Source organism: Acipenser ruthenus, chromosome 6, assembly GCF_902713425.1.
Source record: "Acipenser ruthenus chromosome 6, fAciRut3.2 maternal haplotype, whole genome shotgun sequence".
Classification (NCBI taxonomy): Eukaryota; Metazoa; Chordata; class Actinopteri; order Acipenseriformes; family Acipenseridae; genus Acipenser; species Acipenser ruthenus.
The window spans coordinates 50,745,620-50,767,496 of record NC_081194.1 but is presented as its reverse complement, the minus strand read 5'-3'; the positions used below and the strand labels follow the sequence as shown (position 1 = coordinate 50,767,496).

The window sequence follows — 21,877 nt, the reverse complement described above, 5'->3', positions numbered from 1 at the left end:
AAATGACTGTCAATCATCAAGACCTGCACCGACTGTGCACTTTCATTTGCCAGCTACAGCACCTATCATTCAAAGCGCCTACTTTGAAAATAGCAGGTTAAGGTGTAGGTAAGCTTTTGCTATAGGTATATGGTGACAGTTACTAGTTTGATTTGAAAATGGTTAATATTGTGCACAGTACCGACTGACAGCTGAAGTCTCCGCGGCAGGACGAAGCAGGCCCGTCGGCCTTGCCTTCCAGTGACACTGAAGCAGGAGAGAGGGGAGCTCTGACTCTGAATAATAAATGCAAGTTAATTCTGTTCAACTACTAATGTTTTGTTCTGTGCATATTTTTACTTGTAAATTTATGCTATAAAAGTCTGCGTATGCTGCATTTTCTACGGTTTACTTGCGAATTTTAAATTTTTTTTAATAGGATCTTTATCTTTACAAGGTATAGCACCGCTGTAACCAAATGTTATTTCAATTAGAATGTTGGTAACAATGGTCTTGTTGCATGTTGAATAAGATAAACAGGTTTCGCTAAATAAGACATTTCTCAATGAGACATTTCTCAAGTTTTTTTGTTTTTTTTTTAAAGCATAAAGGTCGACTTCACCCATTCTCTGCTTGAATTGAAAAATAAAGAAAAAAAACATTATTCTTTCTAAAATAAACATGGATATTAATTGTCGATTTGGCAAAAAAATTAAAATGGAATAGCAGCAAGCCTAGTTATATTGTACGAGACTTTTTAAGAACATAAGAAATATGACAAACAAGGGGAGGTCCATTTGGCCCATCTTGCTCATTTGGTTATTTATTGATCCAGGCAAGAAACTCATCAAGCCATTTCTTGCAGTAACCGTGTGAATCAGCTTTCACAACACTGTTTCATTTTTTTATTCCTTGCTCACATGTTTAGGGCATTTCTAAGATATCATGTAAAACATCTGGCCTAGTTATAAATAGTCTGCTTCAAGGAAAGTATTTTTGTGTTATTTTGTTACATATAAGAATTAAGAGATTCCTTGTAATTGAAGTATTTAAAAGCTGGCCAAAACACCAACTTTCTCTTTTTATATGCAATAAATAAAGAAAATGGTGTCTTTTACACAAAGTGTTGCGCTTTCTTACCCATTTTATTTGAATTTTATAGTCGGTGGCAATGACCTTTGAATACACTAGAACTGGAAATATTTAAACAGCAAGCATTCCACCATGCTGTAGCATTATTAACTGTGTATTAGCCTCTTATGCACTGTTCTCTTGCAAAAAGAGGAATTTGGCAGCCATTTAACATGTAATGGACATATGATCCAAGGTATCGTGATAGTATCAAATATCATGATACTGTGCATGGTATCATAATAACATAAGAAAGTTTACAAACGAGAGGAGGCCATTCACCCAATCTTGCTTGTTTGGTTGTTAGTAGCTTATTGATCCCAGAATCTCATCAAGCAGCTTCTTGAAGAATCCCAGGGTGTCAGCTTCAACAACATTACTGGGGAGTTGGTTCCATACCCTCAATTCTCTGTGTAAAAAAGTGCCTCCTATTTTCTGTTCTGAATACCCCTTTATCTAATCTCCATTTGTGACCCCTGGTCCTTGTTTCTTTTTTCAGGTCAAAAAAGTCCTCTGGGTCGACATTGTCTATACCTTTTAGGATTTTGAATGCTTGAATCAGATCACCGCGTAGTCTTCTTTGTTCAATTCTGAATAGATTCAATTCTTTTAGCCTGTCTGCATACGACATGCCTTTTAAACCCGGGATAATTCTGGTTGCTCTTCTATGCACTCTTTCTAGAGTAGCAATATCCTTTTTGTAACAAGGTGACCAGAACTGAACACAATATTCTAGGTGAGGTCTTACTAATGCATTGTAGAGTTTTAACATTACTTCCCTTGATTTAAATTCAAACACTTCTCACAATATATCCGAGCATCTTGTTGGCCTTTCTTATAGCTTCCCCACATTGTCTAGATGAAGACATTTCTGAGTCAACATAAAAACTCCTAGGTCTTTTTCATAGATCCCTTCTTCAATTTCAGTATCTCCCATATGATATTTATAATGCACATTTTTATTGCCTGAGTGCAATACTTTACACTTTTCTCTATTAAATGTCATTTGCCATGTGTCTGCCCAGTTCTGAATGCTGTCTAGATCATTTTGAATGACCTTTGCTGCTGCAACAGTGTTTGCCACTCCTCATATTTTTGTGTCGTCTGCAAATTTAACAAGTTTGCTTACTATACAAGTTTGTGATACTATACGTAATCGAGGCTCCCTAAATGACGTATCGCAGATACATTTACTACACTGGACTTTGCCACATGCAATACTAAAACATTATAAAATTGACCTTCACAATACTCCCTTACTGTAAACCTGAAACCACCACTATTGTGCACCAACAGTATGGGACCACTAAATACTAAATACTAAATACATGTTAACAAACCCCCAGCTTTAGAACTGTGGAAGCAGTAAGTTTAGACCGTTTCACCTGATTTTTCACCATTAGCGCCAATGGAGTGTTACTCAGCAGGAACTGCCCTGAATTTATACATTGTGTGTTCTCCCCTTGTTATGTCTGAAAATGGGAAGCATCAGTCGTAACTTACAGAAATGTAAACATGATAGTTTGATACAGACAGATGCCTTTAAAGAATACTGTCCTTGTCAATTTTCATCACTACTGAATAATTGGTTCTCTAGATATGTAAAACATGACATATAAAAACTTCAACCTCAAATCTAATCCAATCTCTCAAACACCCTAATACTTCTGTACTTCATATTTGTCAAAATCTGACCCTTTTAAACCAATTCATTGAATCCTGTGAATACTACTGTGTATTCAAATAACATTAATTAGCCATCCCAAAGTGTATTGTCTTACCTTCTGAAATGGAGATACAAGTTCAGATCGTACAGCTAACTCCTATTATCTACAACAAGTGAAGAGAGTCTCTAGGGCATTCTTCTTGAAATGCACGTACAAGTTTTAGTTGACTTCGTTTTTGACAATGATTTCCAGGAAGTCTGCAGAGCTAAACATGACTCAAAACTTCCTGTAAAAAAATGTCTAAATATCAGAGTTCACATGTAGAACAAGTGTCGCTGACTACTGACTGCAGCCCGCCTTCCCTGCTTTCTAACCAGGAGCACCCAGACATGTCAAGGCAAGTGTACCTTCCCTAGAAATGGATATGTAATGAAGAACCTGCCCAGAGGTACTGCAATTGTACTACTCACAGCTTTATAAAACAAGCACCAATATATGCATTATTTATTTTTTTAATATTAACTTTTTATTCAATACGCAAAACAAACAATGTTTTAGTGTGTAAGTTTTTGTGTATAGTAATTTTCCTATAACACTGTAAACATCACACAACTATCTGCAACTCTCATTACCCTTCTACTGTATGCTATTTACACAATTATTGTAAAATGGTCATACCGGTACAGTTCTGAGCGAAGTGAAAACTGCCTCAAAAACCACTAAAGGGACCATCAAAGTCTTTCTATGCAGGGTTTTTTTTTTCTTTTTTTTTTTTAATTAATTAAATCAAAGTCAGCACTACTACAACATCCTTGTAATGTGACACTAAAATAAAAATAAATACATTAAATTAATTTACTTATCTGTTACTACCACAGAAATTATATGAATAAAAATATAACTATAACATTGATAAATTAACATAAAATGAGTTATATTCAACTAGAGAGAATAATAATTAATAATTGCAAAAGCAAAAACATACATATTTTTAAAAAGTGGTGTCCTCTCATTGAACAAAAACTAATGCCGTGAAAGAGCTTTTGTCTCTCAAGATTTAATAAGAATAAAAGGTCCATGAGCAGTAGGTTCTCAAAAGCTGACCTATTGCTCCTTTTCCCAAAAGCTGACCCATTGCTCCTTTTCCCAACTTCAAAAAAAGAATTATCTTACCGTTTCTTGGCTTTTCACAAATGGTTCCATCAAACACTAGTATTGAGTTTGAAAACTGATCATTGTTCCTGCCGATTGTCAAGCCCCAATTTCAATTCTCGGCAAACAGTTCTCAGGAAGTATGATTGCCAGGCAGTAGACTCTCTCTAGCTGTTGCCATGACAAACAAGTCAGCTGGGAATTCACCTACAGAAATAAGGGAAGTAAAAACCCTACTACTACTACGACAACTACTACAACAACTGTACAGTACTGCAATAGTTGTGTAAAGACCACATAAAAACAGAACTTACTGTAAGAGCCCAGTGTGCAAAAAAAAAGAAATCCAGTGTAGGGGGTTGAAACAAAACAAAACGCCAAAGAAAAGGGGGATGGGGGTGGGGATTTTCCCTCGGGAGCAGCTGGAGTCTCTCCCTCTGTCCGTGTGCGGAGTGAAGTGAGTTTACTACAGGGCACGCTCCGGAGGAACCAAATGCCTCTGTAGCCCCACCCTGTAGATTCATGCTCTGCTTTTCTCTTTTAAGTTACTCAGCACGACAGTTAGGCAGGGATTGGCTGCCGATGTCTAAAGATTGGAAAATAAATTGGGCGTGGTTAGTGTAATAAGTGTGGCCCAAAGCTGGGCTGGCACTCGGCTGCTTGCGAATTAATATCTTGTTTAAGTGGAGTACCCTCCCCTCCCCTCCCTCCCTTTGGAAACATTTTAAATGTTCAAAGTACTGTTCATGTACCTCCTAGGTTTATGTAATAGATTGCATTAATAAAGAGAACCACATCATTGGGTACTTTTTTCATCTCAAAACACAGTTCACCATTTGTCAACCTTTTAGTGTAGTATTGTACGTTTTATTTTAATTACAATAACAAAGGCTTTACCAAGTAAGTTGTGTTACAATTTAGACCGAGTCCACATCACCCAACCCCAACCCCAAAACGAAATGTACTATGAGTAGATACTGTACATTCCTCTGAGAAGCCTCTTCAGAGAAGTATACTGCTGCACATCTTGTAATGTTGTGCAGGATGGTTCCTGTACAGGTAATGTTCAAAGCAATGCTGACCTAAATTGATTCCGTAACCAGAATCTCAACTTTAGCCAGTGAAAACGTTCCATCAGTTTGTGCTCTTCTGCTATAACCACTTTGAATTAGCATTGATGAGGATGTTGGCAAGCAGTCATTTTACAGTACAGGATGAAGTACATCTAATCCATTAGTTTCCTGCACACAACACTTTCCTATTTCTAACGGTCTGTGAATTTAGTTACAAGCATGCAAAGAGCACAATGGAGTACAAAGGTTTTATGGACACGCAAACTGGGACCTTCGTCAAGAAGCAGGGTCACACAGCACAGTGTATTATGCAGACAAAACAGCAAACAAATCTGCAGTTATTCACTTTTCTATTTATCTGTAAATGTGTTTTTCTGGATTTTCAAAAGCTTCTGGAAATTTCTAAATAAAAAAAATGAATTAAACATAAGTTTATACCAAATATAAATGTAATTCCATAGCTACTGTATATCACCACCTAATATTACCTGCCAGTTCAACACTGCAAACAATTAAAGGGATTCTATTGTTTCTTGCGAGACTAGGCAAAACATTTTTTGTTGCACGCAACACAATTAGGGCAAGTTGACAGTAGTGATCGAGCGAGAGAGAGCGAGAGCGAGAGAGAGAGCGAGAGAGAGAGAGAGAGAGAGAGAGACAGGAGACAGAGTGCAGAGATATTATACAGTAATCCGATACTACTCTTTCCATCCACGTGCCTAGCCCTCTCTCGCTTGCCGCATACTGTATTGTAGTATTTGAGGTCCTGAGGGTGCAGCAAGGTTCCAGTGTTTATCTATCGTCAGACACCTCCACATTAAAACTATCAACACAACACCCACACTGTTTTCATTTCAGCTTCAGGCAAATTGTAAAATAAGTTATTTTACAAATAGCAACATTATCCTATGAAAGAAATGGAATATTATCTTATAGTGTGTAAAAACACACTCCCATGGTGTTTTTGTCAAATGGTGCTTAGCATGCATGACTAAGTCAATGAAGCATTAAGGGGGGAAAAAGAGCACGTCAAAGACCATCCCATTCACCTATGGAACCCCGTTGTCTGGATCTGGTGGCTTAAGTTTTCCTCTTTATGGGCCCATACTTCTGAAGCATATTCAAAAGGCAAAGGGGCAAATGGCTTATGTTCATTGAATGGCCACAAAGGCAAAGCGAAGAAATGCAGTAAAATGATTTTAACAGTAAGCAAGAAACTACAGTAAATCAGAACAGTAATGTAACTGTAAATAAGTTCCAGCAAGTAAGTTGTTGAAACTGAAAATACCAAAACTGTTAGACTAGACTAGTTTGGACAACATCACCAGTTATATTGTATTAAAGAAAATGAGAAAGCAAATATGTTTAATCTCACTGAAAAAACAGACAAGTTCTTTACAGCCAATTACATATTAAGTTACACATTACGCTGGCTATGGAATGTTTTCTCTTCAGCATCAACCTGCAGGACTTTTTCAATTGTTTAAAAGTGCAGTCTAAAAACAATGTACTGAAACTTAACGCTGCCAAGTAATGTTAAGTCGTTACATTTTTGCAAGAATACTGCAAATTAGTTGTTCAATATCGTTTGCATAATACAACTGCACAAAAACCAAATATCAGAGATGCATCTGTATACATATGTATGCTGTGATACTTGCAAATGACCAAACTGGCTGGAAAATAACATTTAAAGCTACTCTTCTTGTTACAATACATTTGTTGTATTCTACTGCAAATAATGTACTTTGTAAAATAATAAATTAATATAGAAATAAACACAACTGCCTCACATATTCCTTAATATAAAGAGTGTTAAACCACAATTCTAATGAGGGAGCCATTTAGTGCATTTATAATGAAAAATGACCTGAGTTGGCTTACAGTAGGATTGGATTAAAGATTCATATAATTTATGCCACCTATTTACACTTGTGCAGAGCTCCAAGGTCGACTGCCCCCTGGACTGAAGTGCATGACCTCTGACATATCTCTTTTGTGACCTCACTATACACAGGACAAAAAGTTAAGACGTGCATGAGGTTTCAAGAGTTTACAAATGATCGAAATCCTTTCATTTTATAGTTAACACAGGTCTTTATTTGGGCACTAACAAACATACAGTATATTGTATTACACACATTTTCTTTCTGATTAGGTGCAACTTGAGGGCCTAGAAAAAGCATGAACCATGTAGTATAAATAAATTACAAAACAGAAATACAAAGTCAACTGCAAAATACCTGCAAAGTCACAGAAATACAAAGTTATCTTACCTTTACAATATTATGTTCAAACGCTACAAAAACAGTCTTTTTTTTTAAAGAACGAAAGATATTTTGTATAAAATTAAGCTTATATTTTGCTTAAGAATACTGTAAACACAAACACTGGGGGTGTTTGCTAACAATGTATCTCTGTGTGAAAGATTTTTTGGAAGTGTCCGTATTCACTCTGTAGCAATAAATATTTTATTTTCTAAATTAATGGCATCATATAGAATATTTTTCCCACTGTGCTACCAAAGGAAAGTAAAGAAAAACTTTGAAATGGGTAAATGAGTGCTTGGAAAGCTGCACAAACAGTGCTTTAAGCAGAAAGCAAGCAAGACAGCATTGAGAAAACATTTTCTCAGCAAATCACTGGCCCTCACCAGCACTTCTCTTGAAAGGAAATGGTCCTGGCCTGCAGACATTTAAAAACTTGTCAGACCTGCTTTGTGGCAGCTACAATATGAAGCCAGGCTGCCTCCAACACAAGCACAGTGCTCTCTATCTCTCTCTCCAGCTCTTTACACTTACCAACCCCTAAATTCAAGGAAATAAAAAAAAAAGGGTGTTCCTTTCTAGAATTGACATATATCAATTTAAAATGGCAAATTAACGTCATTGTTTAAATATTCCACCATTTAGAATGTTATACATATGCTCAAGTCTGACATAGTGTTCTTCATGTAAAAACTAAAATGATAATAATAAACAAAATTATATATATATATAATAAATAATGACACACACTGCTGTGCAGAAGTCTTAGACATGTTTCCTACTCTGATGCATTATGAGCAGCTACAATTTATTCAAAGCCTCCACTAGTGTTTTCTACTATTATAACAGCCTTGACTTGCATGAAGAAGGAAACACATTGAGTAAAATAACTCCCATCAAGGTGTGGTATCCGAGGCATAATCAACAAGTACAGAGAAACATCATCTGTAATTGACAAACCCAGGACTGGAAGACCCAAAAAGCTGTCTAACAAGGATAAGCAATACTTGAAGATAATATCCTTAAGGAATAGAAAGAAGACAAGCGTTGAATTGACAACAGAACTGGCAGAAGGCACAGGTGTCGTTGTCCATCAAATCAACTATTTCTATTTCTCGCAATGTTTTTCCTTCTTATGCAAGTCAAGGTTGTTATAATAGCAGAAAACAATAGTGGAGGCTTTGAGTAAATTGTTGATGCTCATAATGCATCAGAGCAGAAAAATGCAACATGTCTAAGACTTGCACAGCAGTGTATTATATATATATATATATATATATATATATATAAAATCACATATCACATTATTTTGTTTATTATTATAATTTTAGTTTTTACATGAGGAACATTATACCAGACTTGAGCGTTAATTCGCCGTTTTAAATTTTCTCGTTCTGTACACAGTACAGAAATACAATACACATTAAGTAATCAAAAAAAAAAAAGCAAGTGGGTGGGTGTGTGTGTGCGCATGTGTACTGCCTTCAGTGATGACATGAGTGTCTTCAGAAAGCGAGGAAGGACACTCAAAACCTCACTATGAACATCAAACTGCACAAAAACGACAGACAGACAATACAATACAGGAAAATGCTTTATATATATATATATATATATATATATATATATATATATATATATATATATATATTTCAGTTTCTAAAAATGAACAGGCCTACTGTACACTGCAAACAGGAGATCAACCACATTGTAGGTTTTAATCTATGCTTTGCCAGTCTTAGTTCAGAATAGACCTTGATCTCATTAATTTATACAGTATGTGCTCTTTGCACTATGTAATCGCAGGCCTCCTGTTTCTACCAGAGATTTGCTGCCAACAGCAGTGATCATCTTATTCACCACACTCAGCGGAGACACACACTTCCAACAAAAAAAAAACAAAAACACACAACACGTGCCAGGAAGGTCTTTAAATTAGGTCACCATCTCTGTCTACTTTGCTGCCTCTTATAGAAGGAATATGGATCTATGTGTGCAATTTGTTTTACTTTATTTAAAAAAAAACAATACAAACAGCATTTCATAACAAAAGAACTGAAATGAAAGATGCTCTTCAAAATAGGATTTGCACAGCAAAGACATAGGGTAGCAATTTGTGCTATGCAAATCTAAGATGTGTGTTCTGGAACAAACTGTTGAACACTCATTTCAATATGAAAGAACTGCACAGTTCACACATCCCAATCCTGTACAGCAATTACTGTACAATATGCTCTAGTTTAAGCTCAGCACAGCTAGAGAAAATACAGAAAATGACTTCACAGTTTACAGACCTTCTTCAGAATGGTAAACTGCTGCACATTACGCAACGACTCTTGGTTGTCTGGGAACATAGAGGCACTTCAAATAGATGAAACATTCTTATATAACCAATTTATTAATTTATTTTGCTTGTTATAACTGTACCATTCAAATACTTGGTTTCCTTGCAGTCATAATTACATTTTTACAAACTGGCTTGTTGTATAATTTCCAACAGTGGGGTTCTGCTTGCTAGCTTCCTTTTTTTAATTTTATTTATTTATTTTTACAGCTGAGGAGGGTTTCAAATAGAAAGACAATAGTTGGATTTCTGGTCACACTGGAGGATTCAAAGCATGATCAGGAACCACCGCCAAGAGCAAAACCAGTCTACAATGGTACCTGCACTGCCAAAAAGTGCACTGAGAACGAATACTGCTGCACGTCTGTACTTGAGATTACTTTCAAAACTCAATTTTCTGAAGACAAACAATAAGACATCTCAACTTGATTACTGCACTATACTGTATATTAAGAGCTACAGTATGTCGTATACTGTATCGTTTCATTCTTATTGTATTATGTTATTGCATTACATAATACTGTACAGAGTGCATATTTAATGGACATCACGATGCAGTACTACATTTATATGTTTAATATATGTGTACAACATTTGAAAAAAAAAATGCAATCTGCAAAATTGTATTTATTTAAACTCCGTCTCCCGTTTCATGTTAATGGTGTTGTAATTTTAAGGTCAAGCTCAGCTGCCACCAAGAATTGCACAAGCCAAACGAATTCCTTAAGACACTTCCAAGTTCAACGTCTACACTGCGCTCGACTACATGCACACATTTAAAACGAGTGGTGGTGCCGACTTTACAAAGAAAGACACAATTGAAACGAGTTCAAAAAAATCTCAATGAGGAGAGTGGACTGGAGGGAGGTCAAGCCCTCCACGTTACTGACCTAGATGCAGCTCTATAGCGGCGACTTGGCAGATGTTATTATGTAAACATTTTCAGAAGAACAACTGGTAATTAAGACACGTTCCGAATCATTTTGTGACATTAAAATGACACAATCACAATCTGCAAACACAAACTTCTAGCAATGTACTAAGCAATCAACGCAGCTTTGTTCAGTGTTACACAACTGAGCGTCTCCTTATAAAGGAAGACAAGTACAATACAGTGCTACCGACTGATGAACCGAATGTGAAAGTGTTAATCGAAGCCTGTGTTGCATTTCGTTTTGCGAGTTTGTCAACAGCAAAACAAACATGTAACATTCAGTTTATAATAAAGACAGGCAAACCACATCGTATTCCAATTAACAATTGCAAAAAGTACACTTTTGACGATGACTTGAACTTACCACATGAAGTTCCACCTGCGAATTAAAATAAAGCATCAGGGTCACTCTTAGCGACATCGACTACTCTTAACATGTACAGCCACCGGTTCACTTTTTCCTTTAACTGTGTGTCAGCACGGAGTACACAATGGCGAGAGAAAGAAAAAAAAAACCCTCACAGATTGAAACCGAGAGCTGCTGCCCCTACTCAGGGTTGCTCGTGAAAGAATGACGTACATTAAAGCTCCTGCGCTGAATTGCTTACTGAGCCTGGCTTCAACAAGCGAGATCCGCCCCTCACTTTCCCCCACCCTCTATCTCCAGCTCTCTCTCTCTCGTTCTCTCTCCTTTCACACTTAGCAGCTGGAAGCAGCAGCAGCAGCGACCGCAAGAGAGCAAACCAGGCTTCACATGCCCCTGCTCGGGCTAAGCAGCCAATCAGAAGCATAACTCAAACTGGGCTCCCGGTCTCTCATGTCAGTTCCATTTGCCTTTGTCCCAAGGGGCAACGCAGGAATATAAATCTTTCGCTGCTGCAAGCAACGCCGTCTGTTGAAAAGCAGGTTTACCTAATAAAATAAAACATTGTGGACAGTATATGCTGAGCCAGTATTTAAAAAAAAAAAAAAAAAATCAATGTCCAGCAATAGCAAGTCAAGAGGCAATGTCTCTGCCTGTGCACAACGGAGCAAAAACTGTGCTCTAACCACAAATATGACAAGCATTTAAGTTATTCAACAACTTGAAACTGATCATCAAATTAATTCCAGCTTTTGAAACATTCTTTAAATGGCTTTTGAGCATGTTAAGGAACTGGATAGCAACTGGTATTTTAAAACACATTTGTTCCCTTGGAGTTGCAAGGGGTTTAGAGTAGTCTTTGTCCCCAAAACACACACACACAAAAGGAGGTGTAACTGCGGTGTACAAAAATGAAAACAAAAAATGATGATGTACACAAAAGGTTTATATGATTTAAAAAAGTATTTAATTCAGGACGTTTTGGACAAAACCCCCTCTTCAGCTGTGTAGAAAAAATATATATACAGTAGTGCAGTAAAATATATAGATTTAGAAAGACTGTCCAATAGAAAGTGCTCAGGTATCAGAAAGTACAGTGTTAACATAAAAAGAGGCATTTCATAGTAACGATTCATTATATCCAATTTAAAAGGGACCTGTACGCTGTACAGGAAACAGCAGATCCCTCATGCACTGGGAGACACACGGTACCAGAGAGTTAAAGTTGCACAGGTTTGTTTCACTTTTTACGTCTCTGTTTGCATCAGAGCACTAATTGTATGCTTCACTTTGTTACCTTGATCACAATAAAAGTGACAGGTATTTTCTGTGTTTCTGTGCAGCAATTGGCTGAGAGCTTCCCCTGCAGATGGAAATAATGCTTAACAGTCTAACCCAATGGGAGCAAACTGAAGTCCACCAATGCTTGAAAATTGTATTGAATTAATATTTGTCTTTTAATCTATGGTATCTAACTATACATGTTTCATGTTATACCAAAATACCTGCTTACACCATTACTGCCTGCCCACATTCTTCAAGGAAGGCCTAGCTGCAGGGATATATCTTACTCTGAACCCTGCCTGCAGAAGATGCATGCTCTTGCAACAACCTGCTGGTTACAAATACCATTTATTATTATACCTTTATATTTTTCAAGTTTTAGTATATTGATCATGGGCTCGTAAAAATATATACATGTTAAAAAAAAATATATATATGTGTTTTTATATATATATATATAAAAACACAACACCTCAGTAAAACATCTCCTTGCATAAGCCTCATCTGTGTACTGCATTTAATAACTGCATCTGCCCCGGCCTTTCTTTTACAGAGGCCTAAAGAGAATCAGGTGGCTTGTCATCATTATGAGACATTTTATCCTGACAGGCAGATTTCACTCACTACTGAGAACCAGTTAAGCAAGTAGCTGTACTGAAACATTGCTGACTGCAACAGCACAGCAGCCGTCCATATGCTACTTAAATTCCACACTCTACGCTAAATTGATGACGGAGGCTTGGCACCCGTTCTGTCTTAAAGGCTCTGGTGCGGACCTTAATCTTGGCCAGTAGGATGGTGACAGATGTTCAGCCCATTTCCTGTATTATTTCAAGGCCAAAGGGTCTGTGCACGGACTGTGACATTGGGCAGCACAGACTCCAGTAAGAATGATGAATGATGGTTTCAGCCCTCCTGCCTAGGGCACTCTTCTGTTGACAAAGAGGTGTAAAAAATGCACACAGGGATGAAAGATAAATACAGAATAACAGGCCAGTTAAATTAATTAAAAACACAACAATTATTTTAGTGAAGCTTTAGATAATCATAACAGGCACAATATATAACTCCCATGAGCAGTTAGTGCAATAATTGGATAAACAGGTATCTTTTAGTCCAAGCCACTTAACAGATTATTGATTGTTTACCCCGCAGTTCGGTTGCATTGATGCCCTGTTTAATAAATATATCCCTATATGTTATATGAACTGTGCCGTCTCAGACCTTTCCCCAATTAGAATCTATATTACTTCTATAGAGCAGAGTTCCACTGCAGTACAACAGTATTAAGCCACCAGAGGCTGCCTTTGCTGGCTGTTTTGAACAGTTGACAGAAGCCATTACTGAGAGTTAATTTATGTCTCCTTCAGCCAGAGTGTAGCTAGAACACCAGAATTGTGCATGCAGTAACCAAAATTGGTCATTATGGTTCACAAGGCAACAGTGAAAAGAAAAAAAAAAAAAAACATAGGTCTACTATATATACACAGTACACATTCACTCATTATAACAAACCTTTGGCTATAACAAACCTGTTCCCTGAACCAAAAATAATAAATAAATAAATAATATAATATAATATAAAAACACACCCTATCATTCCGGTCTGTGCACACGGGATGCCATCTCTGCAGTGATGTCAACTCTTTTGTCTTAATAAATAACACGCTCCGTGTAACTATGCCTCCAAAACGAAAATAATTTTATGTTGCAACAAAGCTGGAAACTACATAGATTGTTTGAAAAAAGCAGTAACGCAGACATATCTCTGTCGTGAATATAGGTTGTCAAAAAGCTCTCTGTTTTTTGTCTTGTTCAGCAACCATGCGGCAACAAAAAAAGCAACAAAAAAAACCCCAAAAACCTCAGGATCTGATGAACTTTTCATGTCGGGGCTGATTTGGAATAAAAAATCAGTTTAGGATTCTTGCATGTTGGATTAAGATTTGGTGCACTTTGAAACGATTCGTGTCAGATTGATTTTGAGTTAATCTTCAATTTGGGTTTTTTGCTTTCTGTACTGTGCTTTAATTCTTTAACAAATAGGATAAAGCAAAGGCATACAGGAGACAAACAGGTCCATGTAATTCTACTTTTAATCACAATCTCATCTCATTAACTTACTCCAACAGTTTATCGTTCATGTTGAATGTCCTTTCGCTATAACGAACCCCTCGATATAACGAACAAAAGGCTTGGACCCCAACACGTTCGTTACAGACTTGTAGTAGAGTCCGAGTCCTAGTCCTAGTCCTTGAAACAAACTCAAATCAATTTCCATTCAACTAGTGGTAGTAGTGGGGGAACAGTTTCCCTAACAAACGTTGTCTGATATCCCTCAGGAAATATGCAAAAATAATAAAAAATAAATACAAAACAATGACTTGATTTATTTTTTCTAGCTAGATTATTCTGTTGATAATTGGAATACTGTTTGAATGTACCTGAAGTTTATAGATAAGCTTTAAGTTCAAGTTTGTGGACGTTGTTTTTCCACTTTGAGAGAAGCTGTGATCTGGACTATAGAGCTGCTGTAGTGTTAGAAAGTGGTACATTGTCAGGATGTGGTATGCATATCAAAACTTAGATAATCATATAAATCTTAAGTAATCATATCATGTAATGTCAGAAAGTGGTACGCTGTCAGATTGCAACTGGTGCGCCGTCAGCGTTTGGTACAGGTGTAATCAACTGCGATCTGATGGGCGTTTTACTATTGTCAAAAAGAGTTACATTTACCATTAATTATTTTTTTTTTGCAAACTAACTGGAAACATACAATTAATTTCTCTAAAAAGAAACAACAATCTCATGAGAAGACCACCGTAAAGTTGCACATATAAAAAATGCACAAGACCCAATGTATTGCATAGGATATTTGCATACTATTTTCTTAATGGTGAAAAAATATGATAAATTACATTAAAACAATGTAAAAGACTGAAAAATAGGATATATTCAATTAAAAAAAAGATGTAAAAGACCGAAAACTGCATAACGTACCAGTGGAAGTTGTTTAGTAATGCACAAGGAAGCGCAATGCATGGAAAACCACTTTAACACATACCTGAAAATAACACGACACAGGTAAGAAATTAAACTTACTTTAACCTCTGATAGGATCTACTTTGACTTAAATTCGTGGTAAAAATCTGCCAATCTGATTTAGACACTGCCAGAACTGTATGTATATGTGTATATATATATATATATATATATATATATATATATATATATATATATATATATAGACACACACACACAGTGTGTAGGTTCATGATGGAATGAAAACATGACGTTCACACAGACAGATTTCTAGGTTGACGCTGCACAGTTTATTGTTTATGTGTTTTTCCTGCATCCATAATTTATTTTCATTTTGGTAAAGTAAGTGGTATTAAGTTATTCTGTCATTCTTTTTTGCTATCAATGGCGGTGTTTACATGCAAGTTTTAAATCACGCTACTATAGTGCATTCATGGCGTGTCACGCGCAAATGACGCATGATTGTGATCGTTCCAAAAGTGCACGGCAAAAAAAGTGTGTGACTTAAGTATAATTACACTTTGGTAAAGCACGGTAAAGTGCGCGCTAATTGGCCTAATTAGTCCCATAGCAACAAACTCCACAGTCGTGCAAAATACTTAACGATAGACTTTCATGAAATAACAATACCTCCTCCACTTCCCCTGTGTAAAAGAACCTCTTCTCTGGGATACAGTCTTTCTGTCCTCCTCTGAAGCATAAGTAAGATTTTCCTTATCCCAGTCTTACTAATACAAATCAGTTAAATATCCATCCATCCATTATTATCAATCCACTTCTCCTGATGAGGGTCGCGGCTAAATTGTATATAAATTGCATATAGAGATGTTGATTTATACCATTATTTATTCATTTCAGTGTATTATGAACGATGCATGAGATCTACTAGATCGTTATGACCAGCATTATAATAATAATAATAATAATACTACGAATAATGTAGCTTTTTTCCCCGCAGGATGTTTCAAGCTTCCACCCCTTCTGACAGCACGCAACACCAGGTCCGCTGGACGGATGAGGAAACTCGTCCCCCCTCCAAATTATTGCAGACCTGGTGGTTATGGATGAACTGGATCGACCTCGCAAAAGAAATGCCACCATTTTCACCAGTATTACTGGTGCTCTGGTTGAACTTGGCTCCTGCAGGTACGAGATAAATTCAAGAAACTGAAATATCTGTACCTGCAGGAGAGAAAACGCCTGCAGTCCTGCGGTCAAAGCTCGAGGTCCCAATTTCAGTTCTGGGAGGAAATGCACCGGTTAATGGGTGACCGGCCAGTGGCAGTGGCATCGGACCATTTGCTGGAATCCTCATCCTCCCAGACGTCCTGTGAAATACCAGCCCCATCAATACAATATGGTAACTGTGACAGCCATCATTTACTTTTCTAAACTAAAATATGCTACCTCGGTAAAGTTAGCTTGACGTTTGATATTCGACTCAAGCTAACCCGACATGAATGAAAATGGCTGTATCTCGCCAACCACAGAAGCTAGAGTGCTCAAACCAACTTTAATTTAAAGGAGACCAATTGTGAATTGTTTCACAGTCTCCGTTTTACATGTGAATCCTAAGAATAATTTCTGGAAAATAATAACATACCGCACATACTCACACTTCGCCTCAGCCACGCGTAAAAAGGCTTTATCTCCCCAACCACAGTAGCTGGAGCATCCAAACCAACTTTAATGTGAAGAAGACCAATTGTGAATTGTTTCACAAGCTCTCCTTTACATGTGAATCAAACAAATAAATTGTGAAAAACAATAACATACCGCATATACACACACAGCCTACCTGACACGCGTAAAATGGATTTATCTCCTCAACACAGCAGCTACAGCGCTCAAACCAACTTTAATTTAAAGGATGCCAAATGTGAATTTCTGTTTTACATGTGAAGCCTAAGAATAATTTGTGAAAAAACAAATAGTTGGGGATATCAAGCCATTTTACGCATGTCGGGCTAAGTGTGTGCGCATATGCGATATGTTTTGTTTTTCACATATTATTCTTAGGATTCACATGTAAAACAAAAGCTGTGAAGCAATTCACAACTGTTCTTCTTTAAATTAAAGTTGGTTTGAACGCTGTAGCTGCTGATCCAGGAGCATCGTCTGATCAACAGCACCAAGAGGTGGTTGCGTTGCACGCTGAATTTCTGCGCACAATACGATTACTTTCCTGCAAACCCATTGCATGGGACTGAAGGAGTTCTTCCCATACAAGACTTAATCTAGCCAGTGTTTGTCTGCGTCTTCTCCATCCATCCATTTTTGTCGCAACTACATTGTAAATAGGCCTATGATTTTATATACCCTTATAACTAATTAGCAAATACACACAAATTATGTATTCATTATGTTAACAGTGTTTGTGTAAGTTTCCACATTTTCTGCATAATTAATTTTAATATTTCAACAAAGTACCTGTGTTTGAAACCAACACATCATGAGTTGTTTTTAATATATTTGTTCCACATTAACGCATATGTGTGATTATTGAACGCATAATCCTTTTGTTTAGCACATTAACAGTTACGCAGTTGGCTAAGACTAATATATATGGGTGTGTGAAAGGACATCAGTAGCCTAAGAAGCATAAGAAAAGCAGTAATGGGAATTGGTGAGTGCTGTCGGTTTTTGTACACATGCTACTTCTACCATTTCTAGAACAACTAATTCTAAACAATAATAGTAATAACTATTATTATGTTCTTCTTCTTGGCAGCATGAACCGTTTTACACCCAAGCCCTTTGCATTCTAGACAGATGGGGGGTAACCTTCTCTTCATCTCTTCCTAGCGCGTAAAGACCCTGTGCATTATTTGAACGATATCCTTTATCGCGCAGCATCTCTTTTCAGCGCGTTTGGTGATTTTTAAATAAACCCTCCCATTATTATATTATTAATGAGGTCGTTTGCATTTGGACGACTACATTTTCTTTCTAAAATAAACTCTTATGTAAATGTGGAAGCAGAACTGTCATGACCATAAAAGCGCGAGAGATCTGTTGTCACGCGTTTCAGTTTTTGCTTGTAAACTGCCCCAATCAGTCCTTCTGTCATATCAGTCTGATATATCTGCCTGTTTGACGGTAGGCAATTTTCGAATTGAGACTTTGGTGCCTAGTTTTACACTGAATTTGCCAGGTGAATTCATTGACGTTGCTTGCAAACAGTGATGACGTGTGCTGGGAACGAGTGGAGATTAGAAGCAAAGCACAGAATATTTAAATCACACAGCGACTTTCTGACATGAATTAAGAAGCTCTAAAAGTATGATTATAAAACTTATATGATTATTCTTTTTTTGTTTTTGTTTTCAGTAAACTCAAAATTAAAGTGACTAATGTTCTACTGTTTTCAGTGCAAACAAATACATTATATTCCAGAGATTGAGGGAGTTCAGCAAAATCCAATTATTTTTCAAGAATGCAGTGTTAGAAATGTATTTCTACAGTGTTTAAACTTAGAACATGGTTTAAAGTTTAAAGAAAGAATTACCTTTTTACCATGCTGACATTATTTATTCCTTATTAAACTTAATATAAAAAAGGGGAAAAAAATAAACTTGGTCTATGATGGCTGCAGCTTGATTTATTATTATTATTATTATTATTATTTATTATTATTATTATTATTATTATTATTATTACTCTGCAACCTAACTCGCTTTCAATTTATTATTCTTACTATGATTGGCTGCAAAGACAACAGGGCTAACCAGTGATTGGATAATGTTTTGTTGGGTGGGTTTTTATTGTGCACAGGTTTCCTAGCAACTGTAATATTATTTGTGTAATAAGAAATACAAAAAAAGAACTCGTCGTTAACATTTGAGTCATGGAGCCCAAATGTTCAAGTCTGAGTCACACAAGGTCGAGTCCGGTCTTTTGCGTCCATGACTCGAGTCCGAGTCACGAAAAATGCGACTCCAGTCAGACTCCCAGACTCAAGTCCTACAACTGAGATATACATATATATACACACACACACACACACACACACAGACACACAGACACACACACACACATACATATGCAGTCACCTCCAAAATTATTGGCACCCTTGATAAAGATGAGCAAAAAAGGCTGTATAAAACAAACAACACAGGAAATGAGCTATATTTTATGCTCAAATATATGGGAAAACCATAATCTTTTATTGTAATACAATTAAAAAAAAAATCTCAAAAAGATAGGTGTCAGAATTATTGGCAACCCTAAAGATTCTTATAAATAAAATCAAACACAATTAAATCTGCATTAACATTCTACTTCTTTAAGTTCACCTCAATCTTAAGGAACTGTATTGTGGCCTTCCATGGCTTCCTGTTTCACTGGGGTATAAAAATGAGGTAACACGCATATGAAATCCATTTGTCATCCATCAACATGGGGAAAGGCAAAGAACTCACAAATGAAAAGAGACAAATGGTTGTTGACCTTCATAAATCAGGCAATGGGTACAAAACAATAGCTAAAAAACGAAATATACCACTTACCACTATTAGGGCAATAATTAAGAAGTTCAAAACCACTGGAACAGTGGTAAACTTGCCTGGTAAAGGACACAAGTGTATCTTGCCCCCACGCACAGTGAGGCAGATGGTTCGGGAGGCAAAGGGAAATCCAAGGGCTACAGTTGGAGAATTACAGAACTTGGTTGTATCTTGGGATCACCAAGTCTCCAAATCTACAATTAGACGCCACCTCCATGCCAATAGGCTATTAGGAACCTCATACCTACTGTAAAATATGGTGGTGGATCTTTGATATGATGGGGCTGTTTTGCTTCCACTGGTCCTGGGGCCCTTGTTAAGGTCAACTGCATCATGAACTCTACCCTGTACCAGGACATTTTAGCCAAAAATCTGGTTGCCTCTGCCAGGAGGCTGAAACTTGGCTGCAAGTGGATCTTCCAGCAAGACAATGACCCCAAGCACACATCAAAATCCACAAAGAAATGGTTACTTGACCACAAAATCAACATTTTGCAATGGCCATCTCAGTCTCTGGACTTGAACCCAATTGAAAACCTGGGGTTTTAATTGAAGAGGGCATTCCATAAGTGCAGACCGAAGGATATCAAGGATCTGGAAAGATTCTGTATGGAGGAATGGTCTAAGATCCCTCCCAATGTGTTCTCCAATTTGTGCGGTATTACATTTGAATATATTTTGAATAGTTTTAAAAGTATTAACGATATTTTAAACCAAAATACAAAGCTATATGATAGACAACCCTTAGTGTTAACATCACTGTTGCTAAACATTGTAACACTAACATGCATCAATGTCTGTGGATACGACGCACATTGCATTGTGGGTATTACTTTTGGCTACAAACGTAGCACTTTCTAAAAGGCAGTCTAGTACTAGGCTTGCAAATGAGAATTTGTTCTCAAGGGTTTTACTTGATTAAAGAAAATGAATGATTGATTGATTCGTATTTCAGGTGAATGTTTAGTAATTATCAGGGACCCTAGTGTTCTGCAAAAAAAAACAAAAAAACAACCGAAATTCTCTGTGTTATTCCGCAATTAAAATAAAAGGCTATAATTGAGTGCCCCCCACGTCACATTATAAGATACACAAACAGTACTATTGAATAACAGTTAGTTTTTACAGGAAGTATTTATTAGTACACTTTCAAATTCGAAGGAAGTTACAAGCTCACCAGAGTGCCATCAATCAATAATATGAACAAACGTACCATTTTACTTTAACTATTACAAATACATCTGTGTACTAATAATAAAACCCCAAAAATAGTATTTATATTAGTTTATCTGGAGTTAGTCTTTGTCATCTGGATGGCTATTGCCAAACTCATTGATCTGCTATTTAGGGGTGATTTCTTATCGTATTCAGCATCTTTAAACAGCTTGTTGAGTAGTAAAAATGCACTGGACTGAAGTAAACTCTAGCTATGTTTCAATCTTAAGAACATAAGAAAGAACATAAAAAAAGAACATAAGAAAGTTTACAAACGAGAGGAGGCCATTCGGCCCATCTTGCTCGTTTGGTTGTTAGTAGCTTATTGATCCCAGAATCTCATCAAGTAGCTTCTTGAAGGATCCCAGGGTGTCAGCTTCAACAACATTACTGGGGAGTTGGTTCCATACCCTCTGTGTAAAAAAGTGCCTCCTATTTTCTGTTCTGAATGCCCCTTTATCTAATCTCCATTTGTGACCCCTGGTCCTTGTTTCTTTTTTCAGGTCGAAAAAGTCTGCTGGGTTGACATACCTTTTAGAATTTTGAATGCTTGAATCAGATCACCGCGTAGTCTTCTTTGTTCAAGACTGAATAGATTCAGTTCTTTTAGCCTGTCTGCATACCACATGCCTTTTAAACCCGGGATAATTCTGGTCGCTCTTCTTTGCACTCTTTCTACAGCAGCAGTATCCTTTTTGTAACGAGGTGACCAGAACTGAACACAATATTCTAGCCGAGGTCTTACTAATGCATTGTAAAGTTTTAACATTACTTCCCTTGATTTAAATTCAACACTTTTCACAATATATCCAAGCATCTTGTTGGCCTTTTTTTATAGCTTCCCCACATTGTCTAGATGAAGACATTTCTGAGTCAACATAAACTCCTAGGTCTTTTTCATAGATTCCTTCTTCAAT

The 21,877-nt window shown here is 36.8% G+C and overlaps 1 protein-coding gene across 4 annotated transcripts in view; it reads right to left on the bottom strand.

The window, feature by feature from the left end:
* LOC117410563 (SERTA domain-containing protein 2-like) overlaps nt 1-21,877 on the bottom strand; it is a 54,825-nt gene that overhangs the window by 7,004 nt on the left and 25,944 nt on the right. Inside the window, exons 1-2 of one of the 4 annotated variants that reach the window (XM_034017187.3) lie at nt 4,244-4,398; nt 3,951-4,136 (exon numbers count right to left, since the gene is read on the bottom strand). The exons of 1 other annotated variant lie outside the window; for it this stretch is intronic. The gene's annotated coding sequence lies outside the window, so the exon portion shown is untranslated. Of the gene's footprint in view, nt 1-3,950; nt 4,196-4,243; nt 4,399-10,911; nt 11,340-21,877 lie in introns of those variants that run through there. 2 more of the 4 variants (XM_034017186.3, XM_034017188.3) reach the window with 2 other exon arrangements.